The sequence below is a fragment of the Lathyrus oleraceus genome, chromosome 4, assembly GCF_024323335.1.
Source record: "Lathyrus oleraceus cultivar Zhongwan6 chromosome 4, CAAS_Psat_ZW6_1.0, whole genome shotgun sequence".
NCBI classification, from domain to species: domain Eukaryota; kingdom Viridiplantae; phylum Streptophyta; class Magnoliopsida; order Fabales; family Fabaceae; genus Lathyrus; species Lathyrus oleraceus.
This window is the reverse complement of record NC_066582.1, coordinates 406,446,150-406,462,094: the sequence shown is the minus strand read 5'-3', so window position 1 is coordinate 406,462,094 and position 15,945 is coordinate 406,446,150. Positions and strand designations below refer to the sequence as shown.

At 41.4% G+C, this 15,945-nt stretch overlaps 1 pseudogene; it reads left to right on the top strand.

Moving 5' to 3' along the window:
• The first annotated feature begins 8,069 nt into the window (after window positions 1-8,069).
• Window positions 8,070-9,379, top strand: LOC127137736 (uncharacterized; annotated as a pseudogene).
• Window positions 9,380-15,945: the final 6,566 nt, after the last annotated feature.

Genomic DNA, 15,945 nt, shown 5'->3' with positions numbered 1-15,945 from the left:
GAACCCTTTGGGTTGTTCCACATAAACTTCTTCATTCAGGTAGCCATTCAAGAATGCACTCTTCACATCCATTTGGAATAGCTTAAACTTCAGGATGCATGCTACCCCCAACAGCAATCTGATGGACTCAAGTCTAGCCACAGGAGCAAATGTCTCATCAAAGTCTACCCCTTCTACTTGAGTGTATCCTTAAGCTACTAGTCTTGCTTTATTTCTAGTAATTACTCCTTTCTCATCAGATTTGTTTTTGTAGATCCACTTGGTACCAATGATGTTGGACCCTTCAGGTCTTGGAACTAGCTCCCATACTTCATGCCTTGTGAACTGCTCGAGTTCCTCTTGCATGGCAATGATCCAGTATTCATCAGTCAGGGCTTCTTTCACATTCTTTGGTTCAACCTTGGAAACAAAGCAGGAATTTGAGTTTATTCCTCTTGACCTGGTAGTTACACCACTGGTGGGATCCCCTATGATAAGATCCTTAGGGTGGTCTTTCTGAATCCTGATAGATGGCACTTTGGAGGGTGCCTCTACTTCACATTCAGGAGGAGGTTCCTGTACTTCTTCAAACTTGACTGGACTGTCAGTTGGACTGTCAAGGAATGTTTCAACATCCTCCATGACATCGGTTCCTTCCTCTTTATCATCCACAATGACATTTATGGATTCCATCAGGACATTGGTCCTGTAGTTGAACACTCTGTAGGCTCTGCTGTTAGTGGAGTATCCCAGAAATATGCCTTCATCACTTTTGGGATCTAGCTTCCTTCTCTGTTCACGATCTGTGAGAATGTAGCATTTACTTCCAAAAATATGAAAGTACTTCACAGTGGGTTTTCTGCCCTTCCATATTTCATACAGAGTGGAGGAGGTTCCTTTTCTCAAGGTGACTCTGTTGTGAACATAGCACGCGGTATTCATTGCTTCAGCCCAAAAGTGCATAGGGAGCTTCTTTGCATGAATCATTGCTCTGGCAGATTATTGGATAGTTCTATTTTTTCTTTCAACTATTCCATTCTGCTGAGGAGTTATAGGAGAGGAGAACTCATGGCTTATTCCTTCAGACGAGCAAAACTCATCAAACTTGGAATTCTTGAATTCGGTACCATGATCACTTCTAATCCGGACCACACAACTGTCCTTTTCCCTTTGAAGTCTTATGCACAGATCTTTGAAGACATCAAATGTATATGACTTCTCTCTGATGAAGCTTATCCACGTGTATCTGGAATGGTCATCAACCACCACGTAAGCATACTTCTTCCCACCAAGACTTTCAACCTGCATAGGTCCCATTAGGTCCATGTGCAACAGTTCCAGAACTCTGGAGGTTGTGGAATGTCCCAGCTTCGGGTGTGACATCTTGGTTTGCTTGCCCACCTGGGATTCTCCACAGACTCTTCCTTCATCAATCAGAAGCTTTGGAATTCCTCTGACTGCTTCCTTGGATATGATCTTCTTCATTCCCCGTAAGTGGAGATGTCCAAGTCTTCTATGCCACAGCTTCACCTCCTGTTCTTCCTTGGCTGAGGAGCATGTTGTGGAGAAGTTAGAGAGTTCAGGTTCCCACAGGTAGCAGTTGTCTTTGGACCTGGTTCCTCTCATAACTTCCTGATTGTCACCATTTGTCACAATGCACAGCTCCTTAGTAAACTGAACATGAAAACCTTGATCACACAGCTGACTTATGCTGATGAGGTTTGCAGTTAGTCCTCTTACTAACAGCACATTGTTCAGTTTTGGCACTCCAGAACAGTCCAGTTTGCCCACACCTCTTATTTTTCCTTTGGCACCATCACCAAAAGTCACATAGCTGGTAGTGTGAGGTTGAATATCTACCAGTAGATTTTCCATACCAGTCATATGTCTTGAGCATCCACTGTCAAAGTACCAGTCTTCTCTGGAAGAAGCCCTTAGGGCAGTGTGTGCTATCCTAGCATACCATTGTTGCTTCTTAATGGGAACACATCGCTTACGTGTTTTATGCTTAGGTCTGACATGTGAGGCTCTGTTAGGGAAACCATGAATCCAGTAGCAGAAGGCTTTTATATGTCCAAGCCTACCACGGTGATGACACCTCCAATCCTGGTATTTCCTCTTCTGATGATCATTCATCCTAGTTCCTCGATGTTGAGACATTGGCTTTGACATCCGCTTGAACTTCTGAACTCTAGCCTTTGGGCGTTTGTGTTCAGCTCTTTTTCCAAATCCTAGCCCAGATTTGGTTCCAGACTGTTGTCCCACCTTTAGAATCTCTTCCAAGGTGTCAGTTCCCTTATTCATCATTCTGATGGATTTGGTCATCTGGTTCAGCTTGGAGGTCAGCAGGGCTATCTCACCATTTAGCCCCTCTATGGCAGACAGTTGCTTCTGTCTCTCATCTTCCAGTTCCTTGATGAGTTTCTTCTGCTTTTCTCCTTGTGCACGCACTTCTGCACTGGTGGTACACAGCTTCTTATATGCTGCAGCAAGTTCATCAAATGTCAGCTCATCTGCACTTGTGTCATCTTCAGAGACACAAACACTGGTTAGTGCAGTGACATGTTTGGCAGATTCTCCTTCAGATTCACTTTCAGAGTCTCCTTCAGACCATGTGATAGCTAGCCCCTTATTTTGCAATTTGAGGTAAGTAGGACATTCAGCTCTGACGTGTCCATACCCTTCACAACCATGACACTGGATTCCCTTCCCATGGTTGAACTTCTCCTCAGAAGTTGATCTTTTCTTAATGTCAGACGGGATGTTCTTGACATTAGGTCTACCTCTTTGATCAATCTTCTTCATGAACTTGTTGAATTGCCTCCCAAGCATGGCTAAGGCTTCTGATATACTTTCATCACCTCCAGTATATCCTTCTTCTGACTCCTCTTCAGCATTAGATATAAAGGCTATGCTTTTCTTCTTCTCAGCATACTCACCTAAGCCCATTTCAAAGGTTTGGAGAGAACCAATGAGCTCATCTACCTTCATATTGCTGATGTCCTGAGCCTCCTCTATGGCTGTGACCTTCATAGCAAACCTCTTAGGCAAGGACCTGAGAATCTTTCTTACAAGTTTCTCTTCAGTCATTTTCTCACCTAGTCCACCAGAGGTGTTTGCAATTTCAAGAATATTCATGTGAAAGTCATGAATAGTCTCATCCTCTTTCATCCTCAGATTTTCAAACTTGGTTGTCAACATCTGAAGTTTGGACATCTTCACCTTGGAAGTACCTTCATGAGTTACCTTGAGGGTATCCCAAACTTCCTTAGCTAGTTCACAATGGTGCACCAGCCTGAAGATGTTCTTAGTGATTCCATTGAACAGTGCATTCAAGGCTTTGGAATTTCCAAGAGCTAATGCCTCTTGTTCCTTGTCCCAATCTTCTTCAGGAATCTGTACACTGACTCCATCTTCATCTGTCCTCATTGGATGTTCCCATCCCTTGTTGACAGCTCTCCAGACTTTGCTGTCTAGAGACTTTAAGAAGGCTATCATACGAGGCTTCCAGTCATCATAATTAGATCCATCCAACATGGGTGGTCTGTTTGAGTGTCCTAAATCCTTGTCCATGGTACTAGAAAGTAACTTCCCTAGATCTCACCCAGAACTTCACAGGCAGGGTGCCTGCTCTGATGCCAATTGAAATTCTAGTTATCAGACTTTGGATGTCACACTGGTTGTTATGACATCCAATTCTGCACAGACAGGGATTATGCAGAACTTAACAGTAAGTGCAGTAAATAACACAAGTAATTGTTCACCCAGTTCAGTCCAACATGACCTACATCTGGGGGCTACCAAGCCAGGGAGGAAATCCACTATTAGTAGTATCAATTCAAAGCTAAACTCACCCGTTTACAACTTCTCACTTAATCTCTACCCAATGCAATTTCAATCTTAACCTAAGATCAGAGTTCCTACTCACTCCCCCTCAATCACCTCAGTGATATTAAAGACACTTTGAAGTCACACTTCAAAAACAACTCTTGATTATGCTTCACAGCTTAAATCAAGATACACAGCACTCACGCTTAAAAGCTTTGAGTGACACAACACTTACAACTCAATGAACACCCTATGCCAAAGCTATCATCTACTTGATAATGGCTTGGCTTACAAGATACGTCTAATACTAGACTCACAAAATACAGTAGTGAAGTATGATGGACACACTAAATCTTCACGCCTCAAAATCCCCGAAACTGAATGAAGGAATGCCTTCCTTTTTATATTGCAGCACATGGGCTTTTGCACCTGTATTTTCCTGAATTTTAGGTCACACAAGTTCCCTCAAATTCAACATTTAGGTTGCTAACAAATAGGCTATTTGTTAGGTTCATTGAATGTAGCTTGGTTGTTGATTTCCTGGATTTTCTCTCAGCTGTTGAATCCCTAAAGAATAGCCTGAGAAAAAGCTGAAACAGAAAACTGAACAACCTACAATTTAGCATATGCTGTCAGGAATGAATGTCACGACATTCAGCTTGACATCAAGGTCCATATGCTGAGTCTGTTTTTCCAGAAAACAGACTGTACAAATTTGCTGACCTGTACATGATCAAAATGACCATACTACAGTAACAGCTTACATTAATAAATGTCAAAGTGTCCAACTTAACATTTACACAATTGGCCTTAAGTTAGTTCTGTTATTCTCTTGAAGAACAAACTAAGTAATATGCTGAAGTATAGCAGAACACCATTCTGCCTAATCTTCAGTAGCTGCTGTCAATGATGAATGTCACAACATCCAGTTTGACATTCAGTCAGTCGGCCTTATGCCAGGTCTGGTTCTTCCTTGATAACCAGACTGCAAATGAATACTAAGTTCTAACAGAACTTCTGTTCCTTAGTATCTGTTGACAGGTATGAATGTCACAGCATTCAATAATCCTGTGTTAGCTAGTCCTGCAGTAACTACAATGTAGTCACACATACATGTCATGACATCAGTCAAGACATTAGTGTTTTACCATATAATGCAGCCAATTAAACACCTACAGCATCAAAGGAGGATCTATCAAGCTGAACAGTTACAACTGGCCCAATAATCCTTCCAGAGAATGATCAATTTGTGCTCTCTGGAGATAGATATTGATCATCCAAAGGGAGTCTTGCAACTTGAGACTTGCGGGGAAAGACGGAATATTTCCTTTTAATATTTCCACATGTCAAAGCAAAATTGTGTTTCTCAATATGTTGAAAAAATCTTTTTTTGAGATCAAAATTTCATTATTAACAAATAAATGACATTTTGCATAACAAAGAAAATCAGAGAAAAACAACAAATGATAGAATTTGATGGGTAAACTTGTATTTATTCAAGAATGGTAGCACGCAAATGGCGTAGCTCCCTGGAATGTTACAAATTTGAAAATGGCAATAGGGAAAGGTTTACATTGAATCACAATGAATACTACTATCCCTAATAACAATGACTCCATGAGACCTCGCTTCTGAAGGGAGTAACTAGATTGATCTTCCATTTTTTGCTCTTCTGTATTGATCAGTGACGAACCGATGCAGTCTATGCCTTTTGTCCCTAATTTTTGCCTGGATCGCCCTTTCGGGTTTTCAATCCACCGGGACGCTCCTTTTTGCCTAAGTCGCCCTTTCAGGTTTTCGACTTAGTGAGCTACCATTTTTTTATCCCTAACTTTTGCCTGGATCGCCCTTTCGGGTTTTCAGTCCACCGGGATTTGTTAGGCATAGTATCTTTTGACTGCATCAGAGTTCACAGGGTGACTGAGCTCTTCGCCATCCATAGTTGTGAGAAATAGAGCACCTCCAGAGTATGCTCTCTTTACAACGTATGGGCCTTCATAGTTGGGAGTCCACTTCCCACGTGAATCTTTGTGTACTGGCAAGATCTTCTTGAGCACGAGATCTCCTTCCTTGAACTCTCGAGGACGGACCTTTTTGTCAAATGCCTTCTTGATTCGTTGCTGGTACAATTGTCCATGGCATAGAGCGGTCATACGCTTCTCATCAATGAGGTTAAGTTGATCATAGTTGTTCTGGATCCATTCAGCTTCATCCAGCTTGGCTTCCATAAATATTCTCATTGAAGGTATCTCTACTTTGACTGGGAGAACTGCGTCCATCCCATACACTAAGGAGAATGGGGTTGCCCCTGTTGAAGTGCGGACTGAGGTCCGGTATCCATGCAAAGCAAAGGGTAGCATCTCGTGCCAATCCTTATAAGTTTTCACCATCTTTTGCAGGATCTTCTTGATATTTTTATTGGCAGCTTCAACAGCACCGTTCATATTTAAACGGTATGGAGAAGAATTATGGTGGTCAATCTTGAAACTCTCACATAATTCTGTCATTGTCTTATTGTTCAAGTTTGAACCATTGTCGGTGATGATCTTGCTTGGGATTCCATAGCGATAGATAATCTCCTTCTTGATAAAGCGAGCAACCATATGTCTCGTCACATTGGTGTAGGAAGCAGCCTCTACCCATTTAGTAAAGTAATCAATGGCAACCAGGATGAAGCGGTGACCATTGGAAGCCTTAGGTTCTATAGCACCAATCATGTCGATGCCCCACATTGAAAAAGGCCAAGGTGATGTCAAAACATTCAGCAGTGTTGGCGGTACATGCACCTTATCAGCATAAATTTGGCATTTATGACATTTTCTTGCATAGCTGAAACAATCGGACTCCATGGTCAACCAATAATAGCCAGCTCTCACAATCTTCTTGGCCATGGCATGTCCATTAGCATGGGTTCCAAAGGATCCTTCATGAATCTCCTTGATTAACATGTCTGCTTCGTGTCTATCCACGCATCTGAGCAGAACCATGTCATGGTTTCTCTTGTAAAGCACATCATTGCTCAAAAAGAATTTGGACGATAACCTCCTCAGAGTTTTCTTATCCAACAATGTAGCATCTTCTGGATACTCTTGATTTAGAAGATATCGCTTGATGTCATGAAACCATGGTTTACCATCAGTTTCTTCTTCAATCAGCTGACAGTAAGCAGGCTCATCTCTTCGCTCGATTCGAATAAGTGGAGCTTCATTATGGAATCTGACTTGGTACATTGATGCTAATGTTGCCAAAGCGTCAGCCACTTGATTCTCTACTCTTGGGATGTGATGGAAAGTGATATCATCAAAGTATTCTATCATCTTCACAACATGAGCGCGATACGGGATCAGCTTCGCATCACGAGTTTCCCATTCTCCTTTGACTTGAAAGATCACTAAGGCTGAATTCCCATACACCTCAAGGATCTTGATTCGGAGATCAATTGCAGCTTCAAGACCAAGGATACAGGCTTCATATTCGGCGACATTATTCGTACAATCAAAGCACAACCTTGCTGTGAAAGGGGTAAAACCACCATTTGGATTCATCAAAACAGCTCCCACACCATGACCACTGTACTTGGAAGAACCATCGAACGCGAGCTTCCATTGAGATCCTGGTTCTGGTCCGTCATCTGGCCCTGGGGTCTCACAATCCTTTATCACCATTATATCCTCATCGGGGAAATCAAACTTCAATGGCTGATAGTCTTCAACTGGTTGATGAGCAAGATACTCTGCTAACACACTTCCCTTGATTGCCTTCTGGGTTACGTACTGGATGTCGTACTCTGACAAAAGCATCTGCCAACGGGCAAGTCTTCCAGTTAAGGTAGGTTTCTCAAAGATATACTTTATTGGATCCATCTTTGAGATCAACAAAGTAGTATGGCAAATCATGCACTGCCTCAAACGACGAGCGGCCCATGCTAGCGCGCAACAAGTTTTCTCCAAAAGCGAATATCGACTTTCACAATCGGTAAACTTTTTACTCAGATAGTAAATAGCATGTTACTAGAAAATCAAAATATATACTTTACCAAGGTCACTTAAATTTGAAGGAAAAAGTCCATGCAACTTATATCACACTCGTGGAAGGTACAGTTTTGTCATAGCAAGTTTAGTCTTTGGCCTTACCCAATAGCAGGGCAACAAAGTCATATATCTGCTTTAAAATTCTTGAAGATTAATACCTTAAGTAGTTCAATACAAAATTCCTGTCATCATGAAAAGTCAAGCAGTGATTCACATGGAATATGTGATAAAATGGATGCCGGCGATCATTTGGTGAAGTCCTCGAATGAGGGAATAATATCAAGTGTATTTGATACTCCAAATCCTGAGAATTCAAGATGCTCAAGTAAGTTCAGTATTTACAGTGAGATAACAGGTGACTTGAGGATTAGAATCTTGAAAGATGGTTCTGTTGCAAGCTGTAAGATTGATTCCAAAATTGATGGAGTTGAAGCTACAGGAGTAAATCAAAGGGATCTAGTCGAACGGAATTTACTGAAAGGGACCCCCTTTCACTTTTCAGTGTAGTGGGAGTTCTATGGAAGGATTTCCGAAGCTTACAAATGAGCCTGGTCCTCATTCAGCTGGGGATGTTCCTGAATCCAACCGTCGTTTAGGCAGTGAGTTTCTTGAGCACTCCAATGAATTTCACAGTAAACCTACTTATCACCATGACTACAGTGCCTGGACAGCCTGCCATTTTAATCCTCACAAGCTGCAGCAGTGTCAAATGAATGCTTTTGAGAGCCACTTTTATCCTTATCCTGTCGAGAACCAACTCGAGTGTGTTCCAATTAATATGTTATCTTAGGGTTACTCGCGGGAGCAATATCAAGAATTTCAGTATTTTGTGGTCATAGACTTTGAGGCAACCTGTGATAAGGATAAAAATCCCCATCCTTAAGAAATAATTGAGTTTCCATCTGTCATAGTGAGTAGTGTCACTGATCAGCTGGAAGCATGTTTTCAAACTTATGTGAAGCCTACCTGCAATCAGCTTCTGAGTGACTTCTGCAAGGATCTGACCGGTATCCAGCAAATTCAGGTAGACAGAGGTGGACGGAGGTGTTACATTGAGTGAGGCTCTACTGAGGCATGACAAATGGCTCGACAAAAAGGGAATAAAGAATGCCAACTTTGTTGTGGTTACATGGTCTAGCTGGGACTGTCGTGTGATGCTTGAACCTGAGTGTCGTTTCAAGAAAATACGAAAGCCACCTTATTTCAACCGCTGGATCAACTTGAGGATTCCTTTCAGCGAGGTATTTGGTGATGTGAAGTGCAATCTAAAGGAGGTCGTCAAGATAGCCGGATTGGCCTGGCAGGGTCGTCCTCATTATGGCTTGGATGATGCCAAGAATATTGCTCGCCTGCTGGCACTGCTTATGCACAGAGGTTTTAAGTTTTCCATTACCAACTCCATTCTGTGGCAGATGGCTGATCGATCACTGCTCTGGAAGCAGTCTCAAGAACAGCAAAGTGCTTACCCTCATTGCCCGTACAAAGCAAGGGATGTGATTCATATGAATATCCCATTCCCAGTGATTCAATATCATCCTTGATGTTATTGCGGGGTGAAAAGCAGTAGGGGCATGTTCAGAAAGCCGTAGAAAAGGAGTTTGAAATGGCTTTGCAGGATCGAGTGATGGAGGATACAAAGGACAAGAAAAATGCAGCTCAGGCTTATGTTTATGACATGAGAAATAAGCTTAATGACAAATATCTTGAGTTTGTCCAAGCATCAGAAAGCGGCGAATTTCTTGCAAAAAACTCCAGGAGACGGAGGATTGGCTATATGAGGATGGTGAAGATGAAACCAAAGGTGTATATGTTGCCAAGCTAGAAGAACTCAAAAAGCAAGGGAATCCAATTGAGGAGCGCCACAATAACACCATCGCCGACACTCTTATTTGCTAGCTGCTTCAAAAGAGAGCCCTTATTGTTTCGGCGGAACTTGATTTGCTTGCAGGAACTTCTACAAATTTTGACAAGGGACTTCATTCATTTAGATCTCTCTTTTGGGTTGGGCATGCCCTTCTTTTCTCTACTACTACTGTCATCAGTACACTTGGTTGGGATGGAAAAGTGAGGCCTATCTTATCAGTCAGTATGCCACATGCAGTCTTGATTGGGGCTTTGAATGACAGATTGTTGCTCGCTAGCCTTACAGAGATAAATCCCAGACATAAGAAGGGGGTAGAGATCAAAAGTTGCCTTGTTGGTCTTCTTGAACCAATTCTTATTGGATTTGCAACAATGCAGCGAAGTTTTGAGCAGAAGCTTGATCTGTCAGAAATGTTGTATCAATTAATGGCGAGGTTCGACAGCTTGCGTATAACACCTAGGTCTCTGGATATCCTTGCAAGAGGATCTACGAGATTATCCAAGATGTCCTCCCACATCTCATTTGTTTCACCAGTTCAGAAACTTCAGATGTCTGTCTCATGAGCCACCAAAAAAGCAGTTCAACGTTGGGTGCATGCTCTGATCATCCATCAAAGCAAACCCATGGTGTTTCATATGCTGGATCATACACAAGTTTAAGTATGTTTAACAGGATACACCCTCAGTTTATTGGTTTTACTTGTGGGAAGCTGCACGAACTGGTTATGAAATCATACAAGAGCCGGGAGTTGGTCGCTGCTATAAATGAGGTTATAGATCCCTGGATCAATGCAAGACAACCAAAGAAAGATATTGAGAAACAAATATATTGGAAATCAGGTGGCGACACACGAGCTGCCAAAAGAGCCCGGATGCTGGTTGATGATAGTGAAGAAGACAGTTGGTCTTTACGTTCCAAACAGGCATTTGGGAAGTGGAGACTTTTGTGAAACTCAATGCCGAAACCTAGAAGCAATTGGCCGGAAGATTGCAAGAAAGTGTGGTGGATTGCCAATAGCTGCAAAAAGCTCTTGGAGGGGTATTGCGTTCGAAAGTAGATGCTAAAGAGTGGATTGCAGTTCTGAACAACGGCATATGGAACTTTCAGAATGATAATATTCTGCCTGCATTGCGCCTGAGTTATCAATATCTTTCCTCTCAATTAAAACAGTGTTTTTTCCTACTGTTCTATTTTTCCAAAGGACTATTCACTTGATAGGGAGCAATTGATTTTGTTGTGGATGGCAGAAGGTTTCCTTGATCAGTCTCAAGACGGAAAAACCATGGAAGAAGTTGTTGATGAGTGTTTTACTAAATTGTTATACAAATCATTGATTCAACAATTGCATGATGATTCTAGAGGACAAACATTTGTCATGCATGACCTTGTTAATGATTTAGCTCCTGCTGCTGTATGTTTCAAGACTGGACTTGCCCAATTGGAACTAAACCATCTTTCTGATGCGTTGTCTTTCTTTGATGAATCTTTTCTTGCATTGGCTAAGGAATAATCTCGTGGAAGTGATATTAGAGCTCAGGCAACAATTTGTGCTCGATACAAAATAGCAGTCACTCTTCTTCGGAGCTTGGGAGGATCTTATTCATCACATCATACTCAACAACAACACGGCACGATATCCTTCTGCAATAACAATGCAACAGCACAAATACCAAAAATCAGTTAATTCTACAACAAACTTTTCAGCTAAGTGAGTTACTGTGGTGAAAGTTTCTTACCGACAGTAGAGTTTTCAAAATGAAGAGAATTGAGAAGAGGGACCACTAGCTTGAGTAAAGATAAAACCTCCAAGCACCCTCCGTACAGACACTTCCCACTACTCTGAGGAAGCTCAGCAACACAGCAGGAAACAGAGCAGAGAGCAGAGGAGATGAGAGATATATAATAGGAGGCCACTGTTTATAAGAAGGGAGCCAGAAAAACCCTAATTCCTTATAGTAGCCGCCACTGATCATTAACAAAGAAGATAGAATTCTGCAAAAACACAAGGAGCCGACTGTTCACACAAAAATAAAATCCTACCGTTGAACCACCCACTCCAAATCTCATTTTTCCCAGCAACCATCGATGACATGGATCTGCTAGTCTGTTGTTAGGTAACAGCAATACAAAATCTGGAGTTGCCATTCATCTCACTCGATGAAGACTTTGGTGCTCGAAAAGATAACAAGCTGAAACAATAGGGACGTCACTATAACCACCACCACGGTATAACCATTCTCGACGCGGTCCAAGAATCTAGCATCGAAATCACATAACATCGTCACTCGACATCAGGTGCGTTCATAGCTGACTTGCTTAGGAAAGAAATATATCGAAAATGAAAGGAGTTTGAGTTCCAGAAACTTTTTTTGTTGATTATTGTTGTTTGGATTGCATGAGAGATGATGTACGGTTCACGGTCCATAGAAGGAACATTTTTTCATTGCAGTATTTGTTTCTCGTAGTAGGTGTGCATTAAAATGAATCTGTTTAAAGGGACCTGCTACTGTTTTAACTTTGTGTTTTATTTAAAAGGCTTGGTCTGTTTGTTTTTTTGTTATGTATTAGCGCTTGAGATTATATGACAAGGATGCTTGTCTGGTGGAGTTGGTAAAGGGATGCTTTGGCAAGCCCTTGGTCTTGGGTTCAATTCCCATATGTGTGCCCTATTTGATTTTTGCAAAACTTTAATTTCTATTTCACATTTTTTTTAATCCCCTCCTAATGTTTACCCTTTAATTTTATTTTAATTGTTAAATATCGATTTTAATGTACTTTGATTATTTTAATCCAATATTCAAAATCTTTTCTAAAACGTGAAGAAAAAGATTACCTGGATGGAATGTCCAGTCGTAATCCCGAATATTAGGCTCAAGCTGTAAGAGCTTGCAAGCCGTTAATATTCGTCTTCTCTTTAACACTCTAATATTCAAGTCATTTTCTAAATAAAACGTGAAGAAAAAGATTACCTGGATGGAATGTCCAGTCGTAATCCCGAATATTAGGCTCAAGCTGTAAGAGCTTGCAAGCCATAAATATTCGTCTTCTCTTTAACACTCAAATATTCAAATCATTTTCTAAATAAAACGTGAAGAAAAAGATTATCCTGGAGGGAATATCCAGTCATAATCCCGAATATTAGGCTCAAGCTGTAAGAGCTTGCAAGCCATAAATATTCGTCTTCTCTTTCACACTCCAAGATTCAAAACCTCTTCTTAATAATGTTGGAAGAAAAAGATTACCTGGAGGGAATATCCAGTCGTAATCCCGAATATTAGGCTCAAGCTGTAAGAGCTTGCAAGCCATAAATATTCGTCTTCCCTCCAAAACATTTATAAATATTCGAATCATTTTCTTAACAAATATTGGAAAGAAACAGACTGCCTGGGTGGAATGTCCAGACGTAGTCCCGAGTATTAGACCCCAGCTGTAAGAGCTTGTAGGTCACAAGTACTCGTCTTTCAAACTTCAAAATACCTAATTCCTAACTTAATACTTTTTCAATAAAGATGGAAATGGAACATGGCGTATGTCGTGCACTCCTGAGACTAGGATTCGAGATGTATATCTCGCTCATCCAAGTTCTCGCCATCACTCAAAACACATCAAATCAATCAATTTCTTTCCTCGCCGCCGTGCGATTGACCTCTTAAACCTTTTCACAAACGAAAGGTACTTTGTTTCAAAACAATGCAAGGCAATGTTTGTCCACCTGTTTTGGGTAGTCCAACAATGTTTTCGTCGATTTGACACAAAGTAGCTTTCGCTAAAATCGACCAATAAACAAACATTTTTCTACCCAGAACTACGTAAGCCTTGACTTCTCAATTGAGATACGTAGGAGCAGGATTTGTAAATCTTGTCAGGCCCACTAATAAAAAAACTTAGGTTTAGTCCTTTGTTAAAAAATCCAAAAACATCTTCTCTTTTCTTTTGATTCTATTTATTCTTTCCCACCTAATAATTTGAAAAGCCTAACATATTTAACTAACACTAACGCACACAACTGACCTAATGGTTCCCGTTGAGTACAACGGACGTGAGGGGTGCTAATACCTTCCCCTTGCGTAATCGACTCCCGAACCCTGATTTGGTTGCAACGACCAATAATCATTGTCATTTTGTCTTGGGTTTTATCGATATTTCCCCTTTCCTTTTTAGGAATAAATAAAGTTCGGTGGCGACTCTGTTCGATCCATCATTGCGAGCGTGCGATCGCGCTTCGCTTTGAAGTCGTATCCCCATTTTTTCGAGGCGCGACAGATGGCGACTCTGCTAGGGACCGGTGGTCCCTAAGTGAGTCAAGCCTAGTTAGGTCGTTTGTGTGCCTTTGTTTGTTTACCTATGTGGCTTTTCTTTATTGTTTTTACTATCTCTATTGTCATATTGATATAAATCTGTTGTATTGGTTCGATTATGGTTTGGTACTTGGATATTCTGATTGCAAACCTTGTGGGAAAGACTTTTTACCCGAGTCTCGAGTAAAAACATAAGATAGGACGAGGTTGAGTAGTGCGGATCTGCGAGATGTATTTCTCGTTGGGTCGGTACGAGAACCTCACTTAGAGTAGATTCTTGAGAGGATGTTGTCGCTCGGCAAGTAAGTTGCCGTAAGCTTCGATGTTTTCTTTAGGATCCATGACTCTGAGAACCATTTGTAGAACCTTAGTTCTTTGCCCCACTAGGAAAGATGGTTGCGTAGCGTGGGTCTGCGAGATGTATTTCTCGTTAGATCGATGCGAGAACCTCACTTAGAGTAGATTCTTTAGATGGAGTTGATGCCCGACAAGTAAGTTGCCGCAGGTAGCAAACAGTCTAATGGATCCATGACTCTAGGAACTTTTTCAAAAAAACCTTAGACCATACCTGGTGAGAACCATGTTCTATACAAAGCAATCAGACTTATCCATGCCTTAAGCCTATTGAACCTATACAAAAAAATGCATTACATTCATACATTGCATCAACATCATAAAAAGCAAACTCTTAGTTACCTCTTATTTGTTTCAGGAATTGAGAACTTGAAAATGACAACTTCAGTGAGACACACTTTCACGCTTAAGTACAAGGAACCTAGGTTGGACAGTCTGAAGGGTTTGATCTCTGATTTGTCTCTCAGCAGACGTGATGAGTTTGGAAAAAGCTATGGGAAAATTTTGAGCCTTCTAAATAAGAAAGTTGACTATGGAATTATCGGCTCTCTGGCACAATATTATGATCCACCTCTGCGTTGTTTCACATTCGCTGATTTCCAGCTAGCTCCTACTTTGGAAGAAGTTGAGAGGATCGTGGGACTCAAGTTGAAAGATTTTAATCCGTTTCCAAAGCTCAAAGAAGATATGGGCCCAAAGAAGATAGCTTCGGCCCTAAGCATCAATGTCCCGACTGTTCGAGACAATTGGGCTGAAAAAGGGGGTTGCAAAGGTTTTGCCGCGATGTTTTTGGAGGATTTAGCTCTAAAGTTCAAGAAAAGTGGAAATTGGAATGCATTCTATGCTGTGGTGGCTTTATTGATCCATGGGATTGTGTTATTCCCAAACATTGAAAAATTTGTGGATCAAGTGGCCATAGAAGTCTTTCTCTCTGGCAATCCAGTACCATTTCTCTTAGCTAATATTTACTATGCCCTTCACTCGACATGAAAAGAGGGGTGGAATGTTGTTGTGTTGTGCTCCTTTGCTTTACAGTTGGTTCATGCAACACATGCCCGAAGAAGGTCCTTTTGTGGCAAGAGAACTTAAGTCTCCTCAGAAATTAGCTTCTCTCACCGCAAGTTCCATCAGATGGTATATCCGAGAGTGGGAAACCCCAAACATTATAGTCAGCTGTGGGGAATTTCCTAATGTACCGTTGTTGGGTACCAAGGGTTGCATCAACTATAACCCTATGTTATCTCGATTACAACACGGTTACCCCATGGATGGTCCTCCTGACGCAAAGGACTTACAGCCATTTGTGCTCTCTGACATCCAAGCAAGCAATCTTGATGTAAGAGCAGTACGAAAGGCTTGGTTAAAGGTTATAAGAATGGGTAAAGAGTTTGGAAAGAGAAACATTCTTGCCAAAGAACCTTACACGCAATGGGTAAAAGAAAGAGTTGAGAAAATCCAGTTGCCATATATCTTAAAGGCTCTAGCTTTTCCTAAAACTCCTGAGCCTGAGCCCATACTCCCTGAGGACATGGAGAAACTCGCTACTAAGGTTTAGGAGCTCGAAGTGGAGAATGCCGAATTACGAATTCAG